The sequence below is a fragment of the Neopsephotus bourkii genome, unplaced genomic scaffold (assembly GCF_033783945.1).
Source record: "Neopsephotus bourkii isolate Nb327-2 ecotype Australia unplaced genomic scaffold, CSIRO-AGI_Nbou_v1 NB_272, whole genome shotgun sequence".
Taxonomy (NCBI): domain Eukaryota; kingdom Metazoa; phylum Chordata; class Aves; order Psittaciformes; family Psittacidae; genus Neopsephotus; species Neopsephotus bourkii.
In genome coordinates, this window is record NW_026900781.1 from 21,986,719 (window position 1) to 22,011,302 (window position 24,584).

Sequence of the window (24,584 nt, forward strand, 5' to 3'; positions counted from 1 at the left end):
GAGAGCAATGCAAGTGCTTCAGCTACCGGCTCTCAGAGAGTTCCCAAGCACCACCTAAAGCAATGCAACAATTCAGCCATCAACAGACAATTAAACAAGCCATTCTGAAGATCACAAGCAGCTTGTTGGAAACAGTTCTTTTTTTGAGAGATGCTTCTTCACTGGGTACCTGACTGGCCATATTCCTGCCAATTGCACGTTACATATTACTTCCACTCGATCGGGTGATACTAAGCTGCCTGATCCTGTAAGATTACTTTCTATATCTTGGTGTTGTACTCCCACACTACTTTCTCCATAATCAGCAATGTCAGTTCTCCATAATCAGTCGACAAACCAAACTGTTCTGACTTCAGCTTCATCCCTTGATATATTTCCACTAATTAGTTAATGTGAAAAGCAAGACTACACTAATAGAAAAAGCGTAAAAAAACCTACTGCCCTCACAATGCTAAAGAAACAAAATGGCAATACAGCATTTGGACACCAGTGGTGGTGAAACAAATTAATGCCAGCTGTTCCTCCTAAAGCTATTGGTGACACCAATTACCAAGAAATCTAATTTGACAAAGTAACAGACATCTTGCTTACCTGAACTCAGCCAGGACCTCACCCTAACAGGTATGGCTTACAAAGACTTTTAAAGCAAGAAGAAATCAAATACATTCTAACTGCTCCATTCAAAGGTTCTCCAGTCCCAAACAGTCTCTACACCTTATCAATGCTCAGACAAGTTGTCCATACAATTAAACTATTGAGATTCCAGATAGGGACAAGGGGAAATGGGTATAAATTGGAACACAAGAGGGTGTTCTTCTCAGTGAGGGTGACGGAACACTGGAACAGGCTACCCAGGGAGGTTGTGGAATCTCCTTCTTTGGAGACATTCAAAGCCCACCTGGACACGTTCCTGTGTAACCTCATCTAGGTGTTCCTGCTCTGGCAGGGGGATTGGACTAGATGATCTTTTGAGGTCCCTTCCAATCTCTAACATACTGTGATACCGTGATAAGCAAAAGGAAAGCAGCCAAATTAAGCCAAAGCTCTGTCTACCTACAGAGTAACTAAGAGCATGTGTGGACGTTTTGCAGCAGATGACCAAGTCTGAATTAGAAATACCTTCCGCATGCCTTTCATTTAAGGGCTGCAGCGATGCTCACAGAGGGCATCTCAACTCGTTATCGAGGCACAACAGAGTCACTAACACAGTATTGCATTCTCAGATGTCCAGCCTCCTCCAGCTAAAATGGGATTCAGCTGAAATACGTGGATATTTTAGAAGCCTGTGCAAGCTAAAACCCTGGACTACTCCCACAGCCTCCTAGAGCTTCCCAGCTTCCCAGCTCTAGGGGACAGCTTTCAGACAAGCCTCACCATGAGACTTTTCTTCTTAAACAGAGCAAAGATACAGACTGGTGGATCCCTAAGCTGATCTAAAGGGCCCATGTCCCCAGCTGCTCATTCCTGCCCCTACACTGCTCCCACTGTTGTGCCAACAGAAGTATTTGTGCAGCTGCATGATGAAAAGCAGCAGGGAACTGATCCAGCCAGAGAGTAATCTGCTGAAAAGATGGTGGGGGGGAAGGGGAAGGTCTTATACTGACTCAGTTTTGTTTAAACCCAGTGTGCATAGGAACCAGCTTGAGCAGCCAGGAAGCTCAATCTGGCACTGTTTCTGAATTGCAAACTGAATTACAGCCTAAGGTGAAGATCCTTTTTATCCTCTTTCTCAGCAGGCTCTTTCTGCTGAGTGCCAAATCAGCTTTAAGACTTCTTGCCACCCTATATTACAAGAGCTGGTTTAGTTGAGGCTTTACTCTTGTCTCCTACGCTAACCAAATCCTGACAACAGCTTTCCTGCCAGTGTCACAAAAGGAGGCTTTTGGAATGTTTTTCCCTGCAGGTGACTTCAGCTAGGACACTTAACAAGAATCCCAAAACAATGCTTGAAATGCACTTGCAGCTCTCCCTGGCAAATGACTGCAAGTATTCAACTTGCAGTTTTTAGAGTTTAATTTTTGCAACTATACATTACTGCTACGAAGATGCAATAATTACCTAGTTGGTAGAAATCTAACAATTTGTATTTAACCCATTTATTCCTCAAGCAGCGAGGAAAAGCTGTAAAGTTGCTTTTTATTCCTATAAGCACAAAAAAATAAGTAAGGTGCTATGAAAGAGAAGAATAGATGACCAGAGGCTGGGGAAAACTGATGAGAGAAATAATACCTAAATGCAGTCTGCTGCAGCTGAGCAGCATACAACTTGGAAGATTTAAGTGTAGCTTTTCAACAAACTGTGAGAAACTTAAAACAACGAAGTTTAAGCAAGATTCCTTCAAGACCTATAGGAAGAGCAGAAAAAGCATAAAATCCTGGGCAACATGGTTTCTTTATTTCTTTACAGAATTGCTTCAAGCCTGCACATCACAAGGCTATGCAGTTCCCCTGGACTGCCTCACAGGCCTCAAACCAGCACATCATTAGGAGATTCTTAGAGTCCACCTGCACATGAATCCCCTGTGCTGCAATGAGGCCATCCAAGTGCCGAATAGGCTTGTTAAGCTGAGACGAAAAACACAGCAGCAGTTTTTCTACACTTGAGGAGACGAGAGCCAAGACTAAGAAACAGAAGAAGAAGGCAGTGCTGGATGGTAGTTAACCTCTGTGACCAGTGCATCCACCTCCAGTTGCTGTGCTCCTGTTCATTGCCAGGAACACAATCAACAGCATCCAAGGCAAAGGCCATATGTAGATGTGACTCCATCTGGGCAAGAGAAGAACAAGCCATGGAAATGGTAGAGGTGTGGGGCAGGCTAGAGGAAGAAGGGAGAAGAGGTCAAGCATGAAGGAGGCACATTGAAACCGAAGGTGTTGGGGTGAGAACAGATGGCAAATGTTGAGCCTAGTCTTCACAGCACTCTCGCACATTGGCAGTATACTGACAGCAGAAAGAGTTAAATTGTGAAATGGCAGTTTTTTCAGGTGGCTTTGCTTTTGGTTTGTTACTGCTACATTTTTAGCTAGTCTTAGGCTCACAAACTAGTGACTTCCACTATTTAGCATGCACTATTTTATTTCTTTGTTTTTCCTATATTTTCAAGACACTGTGCAAGCTAACCTATGACCTCAGACTTGTACTCTCATACTTTGCCTAAAAACTTTCTTATTTCAGAAAGGCTGAGTAGAAGCATTTCAGAACATCTTATTTACAACAACTGTAAAGTCTCTCACACGTAAACTCGATATTAAGTCTGCAAGATGACCTCTCTATTGGAGGAAAGGAAAAATTTTTGTGCAACAGAACACTCAATAATTTAATTTACATACAAGGCTTGTTCTACAAACAACACATTACTTCTTAAGGCAGAAATAATCTTGACATAGAAAAAGCTGACAGCTTTTTAAGATCAGCTGATTCTAAAAATATCCTTTGTATAACATATTCAGATTTCCCCTCCATTACAATAAATTATAGCTCTGCTCTTAATTTTATTAATAAATTTCCATTTCATTTGTGCATTCTAGGAACATAACATAATGCCAGCAATTCAAGTGACAATGGTTTGTGGTTTTTTCTTTCTTTTCTTTTTTTTTTTTTTTTAAACCAGAAATATAAAACTTAGCTGCTTCTTATTTCTGCTGTTGTCTCATCATACTACAGGAGCATAGCAATCCCACACTGAATTTCAGCAAGTATGATTTTGTCATTGCATGTATATCTATTTAAACCAAATCATCCTTTTTAAGAACTTCAGTATTCTGGCCTGTACAACACAATAAAAGGCTAACTCGTCCCAGTTAAATCCTTATCCTGACTCAATTATGAGACCAAGGACAGAAAGTTTAAAACAAATACAAACAGCAGTGGATATGGGGGGAACCCTCCCCCTCAGACATCTTCAATCACCTGGAAGTTGCCATATCAGAATAGCAGTATGAATAATAAGGCACTGAACTGTGACAATTCATTCAAGTAAGCATGCCTTGAAGACGGGTCTTTTCTAAGGGTACTCAGCAAATAAACAAGCAGTAGTATGCTCCAAATAGCTAAAAGTGTGACTGAAAGTTACCTTATCCTAGCAATGAAGAACTAGTCCATGGCTAACTTCTTCATGTAATGAGAGTCATTTAGCAGGGGAAGACTTCTCAAAGCCCTAAAGTAAAGCAAGTTTTCTCTTGGCCACAGTGCCATATCTTTAGTACCACTCAGACAAGGAAGGCTGCTAGTCAATCTAACAGATCTCCAAGCAGCCAAACCATCTACATCAGGAAGACTACACACCTTCTTAATAATGCCTTTAAAACCAAGAGCACCCTTTTAAAAGAATTAAGGCAAAAACATTAAATCATTTTATCCATTTGCGAGCAGTTTTTTTGCCTTGTTACAATTTCAACTGCAAGATTGGGAAAGCTGATTTGATAATTGTCACTAAGCTACTGAAAACAATTCAATGCACACTAGCACTGCACTAGAGTTTCTAAACTGCTAACAGTGCAGGCATATTTTTTAATTCACTGGATGCGCTTCTAGCTATTCAAGTGCACTGTTAGTTCCCAAGTTTAACTATATAATGGATTAGGAGACAGGAGATGCTATCTGCAGCGAGAACACTAACAGCTGTTCCTGGGCTGTGCTTATCACTGACACAAGGATCTCCGATGGAGATTTCTATCGTAGCTAAGAAATGTGTAGCTTCCCCCTCCCCCCAATGACCAAGTTACATTTCCATTGCCTGGTAAAATTCAGCAGACCTGCTGCGGCTGCATACTGCCTTCTCTTTGGATTTAGGAAATCATTTCATGCGGTTCTAACATGCTGCTTGCCAATAACTCAGACCTCATGTATCCCTATGTGCCTTGATCTAGCATGCAACCCAAGGTTTGATGTGACAACACTTCCATGACAAGCCATATGCCTCAAATCTACTCCGCCAGTAAAATTTAGTATTGTTTTTCCAAGTGACTTCTGATTTGTGCTGAATCTTCACATTCCAAATCACACTAGTTTGAAGATACTAAGACTTAGGTTTTAAATTTTTTTCCACAAACTAAACCAGGTTTTGCCTCCCAAAATACATTCATGTTCTACCTACAGAAGCTTCTCAGCCTGTCACTTAGTCAGAACTCTCCTTAGTAAGAGACCTACACAGGCTTTGGTAACAGCAAACAATCTTAAAGACAAAGCAAGACAGGTTCCTTATTTGCTGTCACACTAACAGGTTTTGTGTCAACCAGCAGTTTCAAAATAACAGTAATTCATATCACTGTTTATGAGTTACTGAGGATTGCAGGTGAACTGTGTCAAAGATAAGAGAACCAGCATGATCAAGCTCTGGTCCAGAATGGATGAAATACATGCATCACCAAGCATACAGTGCTCAGTTATTTCAAGGGTCAGCTTACATTCAGAAATACCAGCCTTTAATTTATGGAATTTCTATCTGATGATGGCTTACAGACCACAGCAGATTCCATTCAATGCCAAACTTTGGTGTGAACCCTGTGCTTTTAGAACTAAGCATGCTGACTGAAGACATCACCCACGTGGAAATAAACCATGCTAATTAGTACACACTTGACCCTGTTGGATCTCCACCAGTTTCAAAAGAGCCAAAATACCCCTTAAGCCTGCGGCTGCCAAGAAATTTTATAAACAAAAGCAAATAAAATTCTGCTAAATGCAAAATGGCCTCTCTATTGTGTAAGCATCATACTACTCCCACCCAAATCCTATTTTTATAGTGGTTACTTTATCCCCTGCCAAGCCCTTCCAGAAGGTCACCATAGCATATACTTTTGTCTTGTGACCAGACTACTACCACAGGAAGATGCAGGTGGAAAAAAAAAGAAAAAACAAAAACAAAAACCCAAGGATAACACATACTGAATATCACTAATCAAAACTGGTACCTAATGCCATTTGATTCTATAGACATTTAACTATCTAAAGACAATAAAGCAACTAGAAAGTACTTTGAGTTGACCGGGTATTTCATTACACCACCTACATATTCCTCCTCTCTTCCTGAGAAACCGCTAGCTATGATTACACTACTTAGCATCTTCAGTTCCAGCTCCAGCATGCCTTCCATCAGACAGAACTTAGGTGCACCATCAGGACTCCCTGGTACGATGTCTGTACCGTAGTGCAATTAACACATGCTTAACAACAATCCAGAAGATAATAACCTTCCTAGTCATAGAAAATCCCCTTGGAAAGCACTCAAAGTGCCTCAGTAACACTACTGACTGTTCCTGAGTGCAGCTTGCTACAAATTCCAGCAACTTGTACTGTTTGACCAAGCAGGTTTGAATCATAAGCAAGTTTACTAGAGAGAGCTCTAGCAGCTACCAGACAACAGTCTTTAAGCTTCTGTTGACACAACCAAAAGCAACAGAATTGAGAGGTGGGCAGAGGACTCTTACAACAAGGGACAGGTAGTCCACACTCTTTATACCAAAATGCCAGCTATTTGGCTACAAATAAAAATAATAATTCAAAAAATAAAAATAATAAGGCTCCTCTTTAACTATTTCCTACCTTTTGCCTGAATCTGAAAAACTACTGACTTCCTTTCCACTGTTCATCTTAACACCTAGATACTGGCAGTCAAATTCTTCCAATGACATCTTGTGTAATTTGTATCTTCAACTCCCAGCCTGATGTCTATGCAGCTTTTGTTGCATCAGTAGGAGCCCTTAGTAACCATTCCAAAAGACACTACCAAGTTCAGCTTGAATAAGTTAATATTTTAATCCAGAGACTAAGTACTTTGCTATTAATACACAAAATGGCTCCTAAAAACATCCTTAGCAAGACTCATTTCTCCTGTATGAAGCAAACTCATGCAGTTTTTTGTATCAAATGTTATGCATTTCTGTGTTAAGGCAAGGGAAAAAAAGCATATGGCTTAAATTAAATTGTACTCTCAAAACTAAATTATGGCCTTTGCATTTCGTTTAAGACAAATAGTTTAAGGAATTGTTCTAATATCCTCTTGTCAGAGCTACACTTTAATTCCTCCATGTGCCAAACAGACAATTATCTATGCTTAAATTCCTCTCCCTTATTTTATATCTAACTGAAAAGACAAGGAAGAGCTCATTAAACAATAAGAACTCATCATTAAGTCAAATAAGTTTAAATCTAAATCAAATTATCAGAAATGCTTAAAAGTCTTCAAGGCTCTATTTCTCCTTAAACTCCTGAGAACCTGGAGCTGCCTCCCCACTGTTCCGTGCTCAGCCGAAACACCTCCCTCCCTTCTCTACAGCATTAGCCACGCCTGCATAGAAAGAGTATCTCTTACTAGTAACATTATCATGAAGCAGTTTGACAAGCATCTGAATAACCAGCAGGTCACCTGTGTACATTGCTCGGCTTCAGCACAATCTCAAAATCAGGTTTTAAATCCTGATCAGAGAGCATACATGATTTGAACTGACACAACCTCATCAACATTTTTATCTGCCACAAAACTGCACATTTAGCTACAAGCTGAAAATCCAGGCAAATAACGTGCTAGGGAGATTGGACATAAAAGGTGTATACCTTATACCTATGAGTTGCAAGAAATGCATTCATTTGTATGCCTACATTTCTCTTTCAAAATGTAGGCCTCTTCCATTTTCCCCTCCACATGTTCTTGTCAGCTTAACAACATCTAACCAACAGATTACTGAACCACTGTGCAGCTTCTACATTTCCTGGAAATTACTGGATTCTGAAGTGGAAAAACACATCAGGTATCAACCCCATGGTCCTAACAGCGTAAGTAACAGCAGCAGGGAACACCTGGCAACAGTTGTGGTCCCAAAAACAAAAAGCTTGCATGGCTTGGAAACAGTGTGTCTTTGGGGATGTAGTGCTTCAAAATTTCATTTTAACCGTGGTAACTATGGCTCAGAGAAGTAAGAGATACGGTAACATTCCTGTAACTATCTATTCTCTTTGAAGCATCTCAGCACCTGCTTTCTGTAGTCCATAAAATGCCAGATGACTGCCTCGGCTCAACTTCAGCAGCCTGGAAACTCCAACATACACTTTCATTTCATAGCTAATGCTATGATCACAGGCTGTGAATGTGCAATCCAGAGAAATTATTAATGAACTGAAATAGCACCACTTTACTTTCGGTAATACATACTTCCTCTTCTCTGGCTACAAACTACAAAGACTGCTACAAATTTCTACTTCTTTCCTTATCCTGCCAACAGGTGCGCAGAAAGCTGCCCCTATTTGGAAAGTCAATGACAGGCCCTACACTCTCTAGCATCATTAAGCCCGAATGGTTCAGTTTGAGGAAGGTCATGGCATTTTATTTTAAGTACTCGCCAAAATTATTTTACCTATAAAACCTTATTTTACCTATAAAATATCATGTATCATCACTAATATTCCTAATGACAACAAAAATCCTTCCAATGTGTTTCTTCGTCTGTGTTTCTTAGTCTTTGCTTATGGACTGTCCAAAAGCCCTCACACACAGCTTCTGCTCTTTTTGCTTGATGTCATTTGGAGCTGCTCAAACTGATATTTAACTCACTAAAATTCTCAGGCAGTTATCAGCCTTGTTTTCAGTTATGTGTTACTCTTCTACACATTGGCTACAATGACCCTATTTCACATTTGCACATCCATATAAACATAAAAAAATGAAACAAAACACAACAAAAAAAAAAACACACAAACCACCCAAACAAATGACAAAAAAAACCAAACAAACAAACAAACAAAAAAAAAACACAACGGTGCAAAGAAAAAAAAAAAAAACAATTCAAACCACACCACAAAACAAAAACCCCACTATAATCAGGTAATCTACAGTCCTAGTCCTTAAATAGTGTTTTCCTTTGTGGGACAGAAAAATACATACTACAGAATGATGCAAAACTCCAAAATTGGTCGTAAAAATACAGCTGTAGCTATTTTGGTTGTGAAATCATAGTTGCTTGCAGTTTGGGTTCTTTTGTCTGGTTTGGGTTTTTTTGCTCTACCTTACCAATTTCAACCACAAAGGATTTAAGAAAATACTCATTGCAAGGATAGCTCTAGCTGTATTCTATCAGTTCCCTTGTATTTATAGCAATACCAGTTTGCATGTTCTTACATGTAGATACAGTCATAGCAATATTATCTAATTATTTTTACTCCACTTTGTTTTCACAGAAAACTTACTTCTTCAATTCAGCTAAGCAACAATTCTGCCTTGAACCATCTCCCAGACCAGCCAAACCTGTTTCCTTGCTTTTTCAGAGCACCTCTGGTTACTTCTCTCCTCTTTGCACACACTTGGTTTATTGTTACCTTTTACAAATCTGATTTGTGTGAACCCCTTTTAATTACAATCTGGTCTCTTCTTACGCCTGTATATAGGAATGTTCACATTTTGCCAACATGTATTCTAACAACTAGCTAAAAGTGAATAAAGGCTATTTCCTGTGCAACTTCAGCTATTTGAAATTACCCCTGAAGTAGTATCTTTCAAAAGTAAAAAAAATTGCATGTCTATCACCTACTCTATCCAGATTCCATTAAAAGTACAGCTTCACAGTTATACAAAAAATCTCTTTTCAGAACTTTTCTCTGAATTAGCAGGCTTTTGCACAAACATTTATAAAGAAAACAATTTTTGCCAAAAATCAATTTTAAATTCTCAGAAATCTGTGTAAATCAACATCCGAACCAGCAATGCATATTGCCAGATCCATATTAGATGAGTCGACAGAGCTTCTATTGCCCACAACTAAAAGACATGCTTGTGGCAGCACTTAAACCCCATATTGTTCAGACCTATTTTATGTGAGGTCCCTCTCCAAACACCTCCCAATTCCAACCAGTTTTACTTCAATGTCAATAAGAAAAACAAATAAGCATTTGCCTTCCTGGTTTTAACTAGTCCAAGTTGGACACACACCAACTTAGCACATTTCACTGTCATTTTCAAGGACAGCATTCATGAAATCTTCAAGTTCCTTTTCGACAAGGCTACAACCAATGTCCCTGCTCAGTTTTAGCACCTCTACTTTCCACCTGCGCACAGGAATCAACTTAGAAGAATGACCTACCATTTAGTATGTATGGTAGTTCATTTGGGTAACTGACACAGGCACATATTAAGCCTTCTCTTTGAATGGGGTTTCTTCAAAGTTCTATCAAATATTCTCCTGTTGGCTACAAAACTCACAAGGCAACATCCCTACTTGAGTGTCAACTTCTATTCTTTTACATCATTTCATACCCAAAGTAAATACTGTCCCACAAGTTAAGCCTATCCTCAGCAAATCCTTTCTGCAAATGATTGGTTACTAGTCTTGAGGAAATAAAGATGCAAGTGTAAATTCATCATTATGCCTGCAAGCACCTCCAACTTCTCAAACCCGGAATTCATCAGCTGTCACATTTCTCATAGTAAAGAAACAAAATGCACAAACACATCTCAATACATACATATGTGCTTCTTTAAATTTCTGGTCCTTAAATATTTATTTTACTTAGAAGAAAAATAAATACTTCACTTTATCTTAGATGATCCAGATATTCCTAAGCACCTTAATGTGTCTACTTTATTTAACAGAACAAAGCAACTTGAAAACAAAGTCATGGCTGAAGCAAAATGTGACATTTGCACTCCATTCACTTGTCAAAGCTTAACAAATTAACTGTTTTCTACATGCTTTTGATTTAAGTGAGTCAAATTTCAAAGCTCACTTCTTCAACATCTGTTTTCTGGACAATACAACTCCCTTCTAGTAAACAGCCTCCTCCACCACTTCATGGATATCCTGCCTCTCACATCAACCCAATTTATCTTGTACTTTACCAACAGCTTTGAAATAAGACTATCCAAAATGAAATTTCTGAGCATCCCTGCCCCTACCAACAAAACAAACAACAAAACAAAAGCACAAAGCCAAATGAACTGTGCAGTTATTCCAGTTCACCTTAGCAAAATGCCTCTTCCATTTCAAGACTGTTTTCAAAACACTGTTAATCACTTAGTGGCTGTGAGTTCACTGGTCTATGGCAGCTACTAATACTATATCATGGAGCAACCACACAAGATAAAGAGGGGAAAAAAAGGGGGGGTGAAATTAATCAACTTCAAGTAACTAACCCAAATCTAAGCAAAAAAAGTCTTCTTAAAGCTTACCACTAGACTATCCGGAATATAAATAAATAAATTGAACCATTTGCTACACAACTATTGAAGGTACTTGCAGAATCTCACACTACATTCGCCTTTCCTAGAAGTAAAATAAAAATATAGATTAGCATTTACAAAAATTCTTCACATTTGTTATTTTTTCATAGCCATTAGATTCAAGCATTCACAAACATGTTCTAAAACTTTACTCAGCAGTACGTCAGTCCTGTGAACATTGCCAATATTTACTAATGGAAAACAAAGGTAAGGTATTCACAAAGCCTGCACAGTTTTCAGTGCTGCAAAGAAGCCCTCATCCTGCACTTTAAGAGAACTACCTATTTTCAGGGAGTGTTTTGAATCTTAACTAAAACTCACAGGCTTCTAACGATGCCATTTTCAAGAGAACATCAGAAATTGGTATTCCTGGTACCATGTTTACTCTTCAAATTTTCTCAAAACTATTTACTGTTTCAAGAGGAAAGCACGCTCTAGTATCTTCCAAGTATATCCCACTTTTTGCATCAAAAGAAACACAAGCTCTGTAACAATAATGAACAGTAATTCTTACCTGGTTTTGCTTAATCCCAAAGGAACGTGGGGAACAGATCAGCCTGAAACAATTCAAACACGACCTCTTTTTAAACATTTGTCTCTCACATTTTAACATCAAGTCAGGAAATAGCTTGCTCGCACTTCTCTGTTCTTGTCCATATTCATTTTTTCCTTTTCAACTTGAAGAAGTTGGTACTTCACTCAGCTGTAGTACTCCCATAGCCAACACCACTGCCATTCTTACCTTCACTTATCCTATGGTATTCCAAACACCACAATGAAATAGCTAGTACTGAAAACAAACTCTTAGACTATGTGCCAGTCAAATACACAGCAGTTACACACCAGTTGTTTGATTTTGGTGCTTTCACTATTACATATGAAATCACCGCGAATTCATCTAAGCTGCAACCCAAAACGTCTAGATGGGTGTTTTCATATAATTTTTATTTTTTCCCATGAAGTCTGCCCTAAAATTGAACCTTCAGAAAAGTAATTGAAACACATACTTATATTAAATTTACTGAAGTTCTTAGTTATGGACAGCTTGGTTTTATTTAAGTATACACAGCTTCTTAGTAGAATGCATATTTTAGCCAAGTCAAGCCAACGTACAGATTCTTGAACAAGAGGGAATAATGAGAAAGTAAATTTATTTTCTGGACGTCAATAAAATTTCTTGTGTACTTCAAAATAACTTCCGTGTTTTTAATTTTCAGGTTTGGAGCAATAATATAATTATCGTGTCTAAAAATGAAACTATCTTACAAGTAACAGAAACTATTTGTAATGTTTAAAACATAAAAGTTATCAAATGCTTTTAAAACTTTATTACAAAGCACATTTACTAAAACCTGAAACTAAAAGAGTGGCACTTGCTCCAACTACAAAAGCCCTAAGCAACTGACATTTTTGCTACAAATCCAAGCCCTAAAGCAAAGTGGGAGAGAGGATTAAGGCATTGCCATTAAATGAGAACCACTCTGCAGTGCTATTTGCATGCTGGCTGCAGCAATGCCATTGCCAGAAAGGCTGCACTAAGCCCCTATGCAATTAATACAAACAACTATTACATCCACTGCTATCATCCTAAGCAGTAGATCAAGGACAGCCTCTAATGATGCCCTACTTTTTCACATCTGGGAACATGAAAAAAGGTAAGTTCATATAATTCCAGGACCCACAACATATGGGGGTTCTTTCATTTGGTTAGCTGGTTTTCAGTGTGACAAAGCTACCATGAACTTGTGCCAAAACATGTAGAGTAATACAAGTTTCATTAAAAAAAAAAAAAGAGTAGCTAGCTTTAGAGAATCTGATTAAAGCAAAATTAAATTAACATCTATAGACCAAATTTAAGGGTCCTGCAATGTAACAGAATCCTTAGTAACAGATTAAAAATTAACACTATTACTTGATACAGAGAATCTTTAGGCCTTTACTTCCTAGTAACACTAAACAGAAATCCTTATCCAATCTCAACTTTAGCAAGCTTTTGGTCTGCCCATGCAACTTCCAAGCAAAACACCTGATGCAGAACTGAGCAAGACACAGCCAACTCCACAGTTCTGCCTTCATACCAGGGGTTTTTGTTCCCCTCCCCTTTGGGGACCCCCCACTTAAATATGCATTTGTACCTTTTAGATCTCAATTTTAAGGCTAACTACATTTTAAAATTGAGCATCTAGTTCACTTCACTAAACCATTCAACCTCTGGACTTGTTCTGAGACCTCTGCTACACTCCAGTCTCGCAAATCTGGGCAATTCAGAAAGGATGCTCTTTTGGCCATGGAGAAGCACGCAGACACTTCCCTTTAATAGACAGCTCTTTAAACACAGTACAGGCATTACTGTAATTAAATAGCATTCAAATTGTTCTACATACATTGTGCTTGATCAATAACCTTTTAGTTACTTGACTTGATTTCAACAACTAGAACTAGCCAATATATCATTACAGGACTGCCTATTGCCTCTGGAAAGAACCCAACCATGTCAACAAATGACTAACCTTGTTTTGTATTTAAAATTTAATATTTAACTTAAACAAAGCTGCTTACATTTCAGTGAAGTACAGCTAGAGGTAACTACAAAGTTCAACTAACAGCTAAAGCCTGACTGAGATGATGTCAAGGTGCTGTGAAGATAAAAGACTTAATCAGTAGTTCTGTTACTGACATAACACTGAAAATAACAGTTTATGTTGAACTACACGTATACCAAGTTTTTATTCATCCCTATGCTCTTAAGTTGTTTGCAACACCCCTCCTGAGAAGGCACACCTTCGTCTCTCATTTTTATTGTAATTAAAAGAAAAAAGAAAAGGCAACCCCCACAGCAATAGTGCAAATTGGAGGTGTCATCTCCACCCCCCCCCCCCCCAAAAAAAAAAAACCCAACAAACACAAAACTCACATGACTCATATGAGCAATGGAAGATCAGGAACAACTCTCCCACTTTAAAAGCATCTAATCAGAATGCTCAGTACCATTTACTCTAACTGGACATTTCTCTACCTGCATTATTTTGAGCTATCTAGCATATCTAACTAAGTTAAATCCCTTCTTATAAAAACTCCAGCAAATAGGATGTGAAATAAAATAACACCAAGTTTACCCTTGCTAATTACGACTCAGCTACAAATATTATAAGCTTATGCAAATATTTAAGGAAAAAAACCCTCACAATTAACCAATAAACAAACAGACACCTTTATAACTGTGCTACCTAATGACACCTAATCTACTTTATATTCAGGGTATAAGTGCTTCTTAACTGAGGTGAAAGTCTTCTAACTGTTTGGATACATGCACATTTCAGCAGCGACAAAAACAAGGTTTTCTAGGATGCTGTTACTAGGAGGAACATGAAAGTCCAACTGGTATCAGCAAGTATTTCCTAAGAAAGGCAGCCCTGGGAGAATTAAGCCACAAGCCTAGTAGGAGCTAATCTAGACTATGTCTTAACAATTCTCATTTAGTAGCTTTCCCAATTACCACAGAACAAAAGAGATGGTATTTTCCTTTGTGTAACTACATGCATTCATACTCAAACATAATCCAGAAATATTGTTCTGCAACTGGAACAGCAGCTATAGCATTAATCTTATTTTATGAGGACCACAGTATGATTAAGGATAATAATGGATTTTTTTATTTTCAAGTTCTTTGTAAGCAAGGATTTAAAAGTGAAACAGCTACTTATTTGCATCTTCCTCATAAAGCATTCTAACATCCAGGATAAAGCAAGTATGAACCAATATAGTATTTTATGTATGCATTCCAGATTCTTTTACAGCACTACAAATCTGGAATCCTGTCCACCTAATTTCCTGTGCAATTAAGTTCCATCACTGCTTCCCCCCCCCCCCCCCGCAAAAAAAAAAAAGGCAAATTACTAGTAGTTTACAAGTGTCTTTTCCTCATCTGCTTTGTACTGCACCAAGACACATCATTTTCCAAAGCCAGTGAGATGCTCGACTTAAAAAAAAAGACAGCAAACCTTGCTTTGATTTTTAAGTACCTGCAGCTAATCAAGCACTGTCATTTTATTACCAAATACAGGTGCTGTTGATCAGAAAGCCTACATTTTTCTTACATGGGGATGTTGTTTATTAACTCAGCATCTAATATCTGAACTATACTGGCTCTGATGTAGCAGTGGCCTCAGCTTAATTTACAAATTCAATATTTTGGTCACCATATCTTCAAGAATATGCTCAATGCAAATAAAAAGAAAAGCATGCACATAGGGAGAAAAGTATTAAAAAGGCAGACTAAATAATCAGTGGCAGAGAAAATGATACTAAAAACACTATACAACTTTATAAAGCTGCTACATGCTCCCGTTTTCAACATGATCTAGTTCCACCTTCTCAAATTCGGTAGAAAAACTAGAGAAAGTACAACAAAGAGCAACATGCATAAATAAAAAATCCTTCTGCACAAAAAGTGGCTAACCAGAGTAGGACTCTTCAGCCCAGAAAAGTTGAGGAACATAAGAAAGGTTTATAAAATTATGACTGGCTTGGACAGGGCACATTAACTGCTTGCAAACTCTCCTAAAAACACAGGAGATGGAGCTATCAAACAAAACTAGAAGGCAGGAGGAGGTGGTCTCTTCCACTATACTACGAAACTGTCTATAACTGAATTTCCAAGATATAAAAGTGTACTCTAGCCCAAGGGGGAGCTGAACAAGTTAGTAGAAAAGCAGAATATTGCAAGTCACTGAAAATGCAAAAATATCATTTGCCTTTGTAAGACCCGCTTACATGCTGGGACAATACAATGCAGAAGCTCCACAGAGGTTTATCCTATCCTTATGGGGTGTTTCCTAGGCATCAGTTTGGTCATGAGCAGAGGTAGGATAATGGGACAGATGCACACTGGGTTTGACCCTCAGGGACAATAGATCTTCATGTTCCTGCAGCTTAACACACTTAAAATATACATAGAGACAGGAATCTCAGCTGCTAGTAACAAGTGTCGAAGTTTACAGCACCTGTTGGGATACCAGCAAAACACTGTAATATGAAATGAGTATTCATGTCTACAATTTATCATCTAAAATGAAAGGTGAATAAAGGACTGCTTTAGTCATTTTACTACCACCTCGCAAACGTGTTTGTGCTACAGTAACCAAATTAGAGGAACAATTGCTCCTCTCAATTGAGTGTTCACAACTAACATGAAAGCAATGTGTGGTCTTTTATCCATGTGAACTTATTAGTCAAATAAGCAACTTGGGATAAGGGATACTTCTGAAATAAACAATGAATTCTTGGCAACCTGTAACAGAACTTAACCAGAAGAGAGGCAGAATTCAGCCTGAGCTAATATTCCCACAGGAGCTCTGTATATTCCAGTAAAACCTCTTCTGAGGTCTCTTGCTTGGTACCAACACACATGTCTGCAGTAGCTCTGTCACCAGGGGACTTCTGCCCTCATAGCACTGAATGCAAAATGGCATGGTAGTGTAGGAAAGAGACTGTATTAGGAAAGAAGAAAATTACCCTACAAGTACTCTCTCTCCTCTTTTCTTTCTAAACACAACTCCAAATATAGCAATTCTGACTCTGTAGGGAGTGCTTTCAACCATGCCTGACAATTCTGACTTTACAAATGGTCTATTAACAGTCACGCAAATGGCTACAACTCCTTATGTGTACCCATCAGAGGAGAGAAAAACACACTGAAGTTCAGGACACCAGGGAGCCACACAAGACAGAATATACTACAGGCTGAGGTACCCTTTTCAGGCCACAGGATTTTTTGATATTTAAGCACACTTCAGAAATACTGTTTCACTTTTTCTGAGCAAAGAGGTACAGCAACAGACTGGATTAGTCTCTTGACTTCTGAAGGAGATCCAGGCATGTTTATCCATTCATGCCACATTCCCCCAGAGGTTACAGACTGACTTCCAGTCACAACCTTTTCCTTTCCCTGAGAGGGGAAGACACCAAAGACGTGCCTAAAGTTCCACATGACCTCAAATTATAACTGTGCTGTTAGACAACACACACAAAGTCCAGGCTGAGTTCTACAAAGAAGTTTATGAAATCAACAGCACAAGCTGTAAATGCAACAACCAAGGAAAGCAAAGTTATTTCCTAAAACAATACTTCCTCCCTTCTTTCATACACGTTCTTTCACACCTCTGAACCTGGGATAAAAAACCATGACAGTTTTATTCCACAAAATCAGAGGTAATACTGTCATCTTAAATGCAAACTTTTTTTTTCACAAACACTGTTCAGTAACATTCACCCAAACCTCAAATTAAGTCTATTAACACAAGTATTTACCAAATAATCTCAAAGTTACACTGTTGCTTTAGCCTCCCTTTAAAAAAATGAAACTGCACAACTAGATCCGGTTAGAGTTCACAGGCTCAGGTTAAAGTCCAGTAGGAAACAGATGGTTGTTCCTTGCTGATGTACAAGCACTGAAAGAACTGCTGAAGGACCAAGGATTGCATCATTCTCCAGAAAAAAAAAATGCTACCTTGTGTCTAGTGCCTTTATATTGACAAGACATGTACTACACACAAATCTGAAAGATGCAAATGTGTTGCCAAGAATGTATATAATTCTGACAGAGCAGGCAATTTTACTGACAGTGCCAAAGACTTGGACAATTCTTCAAATTCAATGCTAAGTCTTTTTATATCAGAACTAAATATGAAACCCCTGGAGCTTTGAGGGACTGGAGGACTTTTTTAGAGTCATCAATTCAAGCCTTTGAGATTAAATTAGCTTAAAAAAGTTCTTCTAATTTAATGTGATAGTATCAATTTACAACTCATGATAGATCAAAAAATAAGGTGTCTTCCTTGTCTTGCAGAGCTTACCATCTCTCCAGACAAGTCTGCAAAAACAACTTAACTCAATCACAGCACATCTTCAGAAATCCAAGTTTTCACCCTAGTCTCCAGTCACCCCCCTCCTGGTCAGTGCAAACACACTCATCAGCCAAAAGAGCCAAGGTCTTGGAAGGTTTTATTTAAAGTTGGCAGCAGCCCTTAAAATCCTTACTGCCAGCAGTGACCTTCACTAAGCCCTTCAGTCCTTCTCCATCAAGTACAAGGGCTCCACACCAGGATTTTTAATCAGAATTGATCAGTGTCGCCCACAGATTCCAACATTACTTTTCTTCTGGAGTTATCCTGATGTGCTCCTGCTCCAGAATCCACCCACAGAGAGGACAAATGGGAGTGCTGACACCTCCACTGAAGTGCAACCTTTCATATCTCATACCTGTAACTTGAGCAGTCATCTCCTCCCTACTTTCAGCTCTCCAAGTCCTTGCAGCCCCAGGACTATTTTAATATTCAGAAAGGTTAACCGTCATTGCTCTGAAGCATGATCCACTTCTTCAGATCATCCAGTTCACACAGTAAATTAACCCTCTGTCAGTACAAGGTCTTAGTTACTTCCTTAAAGCATCTGCTGAGTTTCAGGGCTTACCTGCTGGCCCTCTTTGGCTGATGCTACATTAGCTTGTCATGAGCATAACAGAAGAGGGTCAATACAGCAAAACCTTGGTGCAGAGACGTCAATGGACAAACTATGTGTCTTGCAGGAAGTTTTACAGGAAGTTTTACTTTCGACTGGCTGTTGTCTGGTTCTGTGCACTTAATACCTATTTGTAACTAGAGCATGTCTTCCAATTCAATTTCATTTGAAAGGAATCCTGTTTGCGCACCTGAGATGCTCCACAGTGGAGAGCAAAGAACTGTAAAATGGGACAATCAAGACATGCGCTTCAAAAGCACACTTTCATCTGAACCTAAAGTGCTAATGGAAACAGCCATTAAAAGGCTTTAGATACCCAAAAACATTATATGTAGTTCCAGGCCTACAGAACGCAAAGTAGAGTCATCTCCTCCCCACCCCTACTTTCTGTCCACGGAAGAAACTTTCTTGCCATTAGGTCATATCACTGAGATCCAAACGATCTGCACACATTTTTAAGGTTTGGGCACATATGTTGCGTGTATGGTTTCAGATCTATAGAACAAGTAGCTTGAAGGTTTAATTTTGTTATGACATAGCTAATGTAAATTACAGTAACAAAACGTATCAAAAAGCAAATTTTTCAGTGGCATAAATTACTGTACCGAAAGTATTTTTTTAGTGATGACGATGCCAAGCACTGAAACAAAGCAAGTTACCCTGTGAAAGTGAGCCCCACTAATCTGGAGCAATGAGAACAGCCCAAGTTTGTCTTGCAGTCCCCTCCAGTGGATGAAGATGCCACTGACCTGAATAGCAATCAAAGTAGAAGAGACATTTTTTTAAAGCTTGCCTTTCCCCTAGAGTAATGCAAATCTTAAAAAGCAAACAAATCTCACACATTAGAATAGATGGCTTCATTTTCTGCATAGATAGTTTGTGCATGTACTACTGCAGTTATTTCTGGCAAAGGTCACATCAAGATGGCAATCTGATTTAACTAGGGACTTCCTCAAATTCAGGCACCTGGAATTTGTTTGCATCTCCCATGACTGGCATCTAGAATGTTCTTAACCTTAGAAACAGGCTATAGAAATCTGAATTTTCATGCCACAGAAATAAATAGGAAGCCACAATCTCTCTTATGAGAAAGCCACAACTGAAATAGTTCCCAAGGGAAAACTGTAATCATGACGGTATTTTTTCTTCATTTTAATTTCCAATTTCAGCCAACAACAGCAGAACAAAATGGACATGTTAGACAAGGCCATTAAAAAGACAGTCTCTTCTTTACGAAAACTTAGTCAAGTCAGCCAGGTCAAGTTACATGCAGTGCTTCTCCTCATACTGAGACAAGTCTTCCTTTTAATAGTCTTCATTCAGTTTACTTGTTCATTTTGTCATGCACAGAGCTCCAGGCATTTCACCAGCATGGTAAACTAGTGACTAGCTTTAAAATAACCATCAAGTTTTTCTAAATGCGTAAAAGCCATTGCAAAGCAAGCCTTGCTGCTGCCAAAAAAAAAAAAAAAAAAAAACACACAAAAAAAATAAAATTGTAATAAGCAAGAGTAGTTACAGAGAGGTGCACTTGGAGGATGACTTTGTAAAGAAAGGCCCCAAAGTTATCTATCCTTGTCAATTATCATTTGGGGACAAACATTGATTATCTGTGCAAACACAGAAAAGGACAGTGAAGCTTTTGAAAAGGAGCAGTGAGGCAAATAAGCAATTATTGATTTGTGTGTTTGCCAAACATTTTCACCCACTCATACAAGGAGAGTTTAAGAGGATTTTCACTACATAGTTAGTAATAACAGAGACAGCCTCTCCAGCTCATAAAAGGGAAGTTGGAACATAAGCCAGATGCAAAACTCCAACAAACACTGATTCACAGCTCCAGTCACACTCAAAGTCACGTATGAAATGAGCAATTCAGCCATCCAATAAGCCAAGAAGGGAAAAGAGAAGGCAATTATGTCTCTGCTCAACAGAGGCCATTTAAAGTATTCCTTCTGATTCAGCACTAACCCTTGTGATCAGTACTCTTGGCCTACCATCAATGAATTTAATTATACAATTATTGAAAAAACGCAGTGCTCTCCCTTCCCTGCTTGCCCACAACTAGTCCAATACAAGTCAGAAATTAGTCAGAAAGAACATGTAGAGTAGCTACCTCCAATTTTCCTTTTGAAGTTCAAGTCACAGAAATGTCTGGATATTAGCTCAAACATTACTGAAAATTAGATGTTTCCTTTAATCAAAGAAATGATGCCTAATCTTCTATATTAACTGATACAATGTGAGGAGCCATGAAAGCTGCCACTGAATTCCTTAACACCAATCAGTCGGTTCCCTTACATTCATCTGGGCTACTTAACTGACAGCTGTATGTTTGGATCCATGTCATCTAGCAGTTTTGCCAGATTGCTGGATCTTCCGCCCCTGCTGAGCTCCCAAAGGCAAGATGAGCTTCAACTCCTCCCTAGTTCTGCCTTCCAGTAACTCTACATGCATCTAGTATGCTTTAACAGCTCTGCTAACAAATAGACTTGCTATCCCACAGCCAATGCCTGCTTGAATCTTTTTTTTCAACTACTCAAAACAGCTGAACCAATTAATATAGATACTGTAGCAATAAGCATAAAGTTACTACCATTCAAGCTGATATAAGTGTATTTTAAAGACAATGTTTTTAAACAGGAAGGAATTCAATACAAAGGAAAGAACATGGCCTTAGCCACGTTAAAACAACATTGTTCTACCACGTGCTGGCGTATTAGTCACTGGTTTTGGAACGAGATGCCCTCTTCCCTTGTGCCAGCTTTGGGCTTTTTCCTCCTACATTTGAGAGCTGGCAGAAGGGCAAGCAAGCACAAGGAAGCAGCTAGTAAGGAAGTTACAGTTCTCCTCTATTCTTGTGTTACCTTCAACTGACAAAATATTTATTTGCTTTTGTTGTTTCAGAGTGAAAGTGAGAAGCAAGATTCAATACTCACAAAACTTAATAAGGATGTGCCTCATTTTCAAAGCTGGCCATTTCAGAAGGCTTTTGAAAGAGACAATGTTCTTTCCAATGCCCACAAGGTACTATAAGTCCCAAGTGGCAATTAATTTTGGATCTTGACTGATGTCCTAATGTTCCTAGTATATCGATGCATTAAGCAAAGGACTTCCTTCATATAGGACAGGACTTTAATTGAGGCTATGTTCAGATACGTCTCTGAAAGCTTAAGGAAAAAGCTGAGATGTAGTAACTAAAAATGTTCTAGAGAACACTCATACAATCTTTCTCCTCAGGACTTTGAGCTGTGTAACCTACATTCAACTCTATTCAGCACACAGCCAGTTAGACCACAGGTTCTTCTCTACTAAGCGCAGGAAAGTCTGCCATACAGCTGCTGCTTCAGGAAAAACTTTCACACAAGCTCCAGTAAGTAGGGGAATAGGCAAACAACCACAGATATCCCAAGAGCCATAAAAAGTGCAGTACTACCAGAAAGCAAGCCTCAGCAAAACCTAACTATTTCTAGCCTTTGAAATATCTACAACTTAAAAGGGGTGCAACAATATCTATTTTCATGTTATATATATAAGCTAAGGTCTTAAGGATTTCTGTGATCCTGTTTAGAACTGTGCACTATATTTGCTATAAATTACTACCCTCACACTTTTGTTTCTTCTTATCAGTATGACTCTTCTGTTACAGTATTTTTAAGTCTTTTTTTTTTCAGCTGTACATAAACACAAGCCTCTTTCCAGCTTTCCTTCCATCTCACTAACCATTTATTCTCCTTTTATAGGATGCCATCACAAAGCCTCCCTTTGACAAGGCCAATTTTTTAAAGGAAAATATAAAATTACCTCATTAATATATAGCTATCTTTATAAAACTTATGCTTTTGATTAAGAACTATTTTCAAGCTATGAGACCATCAGCAATTTCATATATTCAGCTAACTGACAGTCTCCTCTACCAGACTGAAATGTCACAGTACTGGTTTTTATTTTAAGGCATGGACCAAAATACTTTCAATGGACTCAAAACTCTGACCAAATAAGCCACAAAAGCAGGACACCCAATAGAAACACAGTGATTAAATTAAAGGCAGTGAGCAAAATGCACGGGTAGTGGTTTTCCTGTTTCTTACAGCAATATATTCCTAATTTTAGACACTTGAATGGTGTTAATATGAGATAAACTACACAGAATGCAATTACTTAAGTAGATGCTATTTGGAAAAATAAATAAATAAATTAAAAAAAAAAAAAACTCAACCACACTCACTTTCTGTGCTAAACTGAAGCCTGTTACAAGCATTTTAAATATCACCGGGAATGACAACTTTAATTGTATACTGCAGGATTAGATGCAAGATTGCTGTCAAAGCAACATCTCACAATATGTCAACTTTGAACTTACTTTTCACCCAAGGAGTAAACTCAAGTTAGCTCTTTTTAATTAATCCTGGTTCAGTTACCTAGCTATATGAACTGCCCTTTTTGGAAACCCATCTTTAATAATGCTAGCTTTTCCTTCAACATAATTTACTAGAAGGCAATAATCAAAATTAGGGAGATCTAGTTGCCTCCTTATAGGTTCAATACAAGAAAATTCATGTTTCACATCTGTAACTATTTCACCAGTAACAACTTTTGACCACAAAGATGAAGAAGTCAGCTTGAAATCAGTCACAATTCCTTTTTATTTGAGAGCATACATCTGCCAATGCAGGAGGTTTAGATCAGACTCTTTAAACAGAAGAGACTGTCAGCAAATAACCACCAATGTTTCCACGTAGCTTTATTTTCCTACAGCTATGACATTTCTCTAATTAAAAGATGTGATTAGTAATCTCATCTGAACACAACAAGATGATTACCTAGGGATAAGGTTTAACAAATCTCTAGAGATTAGTATAGCCTCTTACGCATAACCTCTGCAGTACTCCTGTCAGCTCAGAGGCTAGAGCGAGGGGACTAACCACAGACCTGTTTATGTGTTGGGGTCCTTGTGGAAATAAGACTGTTGGTGACCTCCCTGAACAACCAAGCTGCTCTTTCCACGGAAACCCCAACAATACATTGTTATGTTAACAGTAACAGGTTAACAGTAACTTTCTCTTGGGTTATGTCATCAAGATTGTACCTTGCAGTATAAAAATAAGGAATTATACGCAAGTTCCTTTCCTGTTTCTTGCTCTTCTCTTCAGGGAATAAAGAAACATTAGACCTATCTAGGACAGAGCCCATTAACAGCTTGTCTTCAATTTGAGCACATTATCTCTGTAAAGCAAACATCTGGGCAGCATTGCATATTAAAAGGCAACCACCCTCCCTGTTCCTTTCAAGGGTCAGTTCTCTCCGTGACCTCACCATACTTGCAATCCTAAGTCTTCTGCATCAGATACCCATTATCTCCCTCCCATTCTTCTGCCGAGGCTCATCCTTCTTGTGCTCTGCTTTAGAGCCAGAAAACCTTCCTTTTGCCTTGCAATCAGCAGTTGCTTCAGGGAAACAGTCCATTTCCTGTCAAATGCCCTGTGAAAATTCAGACTCTCTTGGACCTATTAGTCTGCCTGTGTACATCAGTATGACTGTTAGTTTTGTTTCAGTATTACCGTAAGATATAAACCTCAAGAAACAGCAGCTCTTGCAGTACATCGGGAGTATGGCGATTTCCAATATTTCTATAAGCAAATTGACCCTCAGCCTGAATTCTGTCAGTTATCTTCTCCATTCTCAATTTTCTCTTCCATTCTTTATCATTTTAGATATGCTCCTGCCTGCCCCTAGGCCAAGTATTGCTGAAGACTAGATCTCAGTTTAGTGCCAAACTTGAACACATTTGGGCAGAACCAAGATAAGGATAACAGAGCTTATTCTCCAGAGGTCTACTTCAGCTCCTACATGCTCAACA

The 24,584-nt window shown here is 38.6% G+C and overlaps 1 protein-coding gene across 3 annotated transcripts in view; it reads right to left on the minus strand.

The window, feature by feature from the left end:
* TRIO (trio Rho guanine nucleotide exchange factor) overlaps positions 1 to 24,584 on the minus strand; it is a 241,115-nt gene that overhangs the window by 200,823 nt on the left and 15,708 nt on the right. The gene's annotated exons all lie outside the window — the stretch shown is intronic.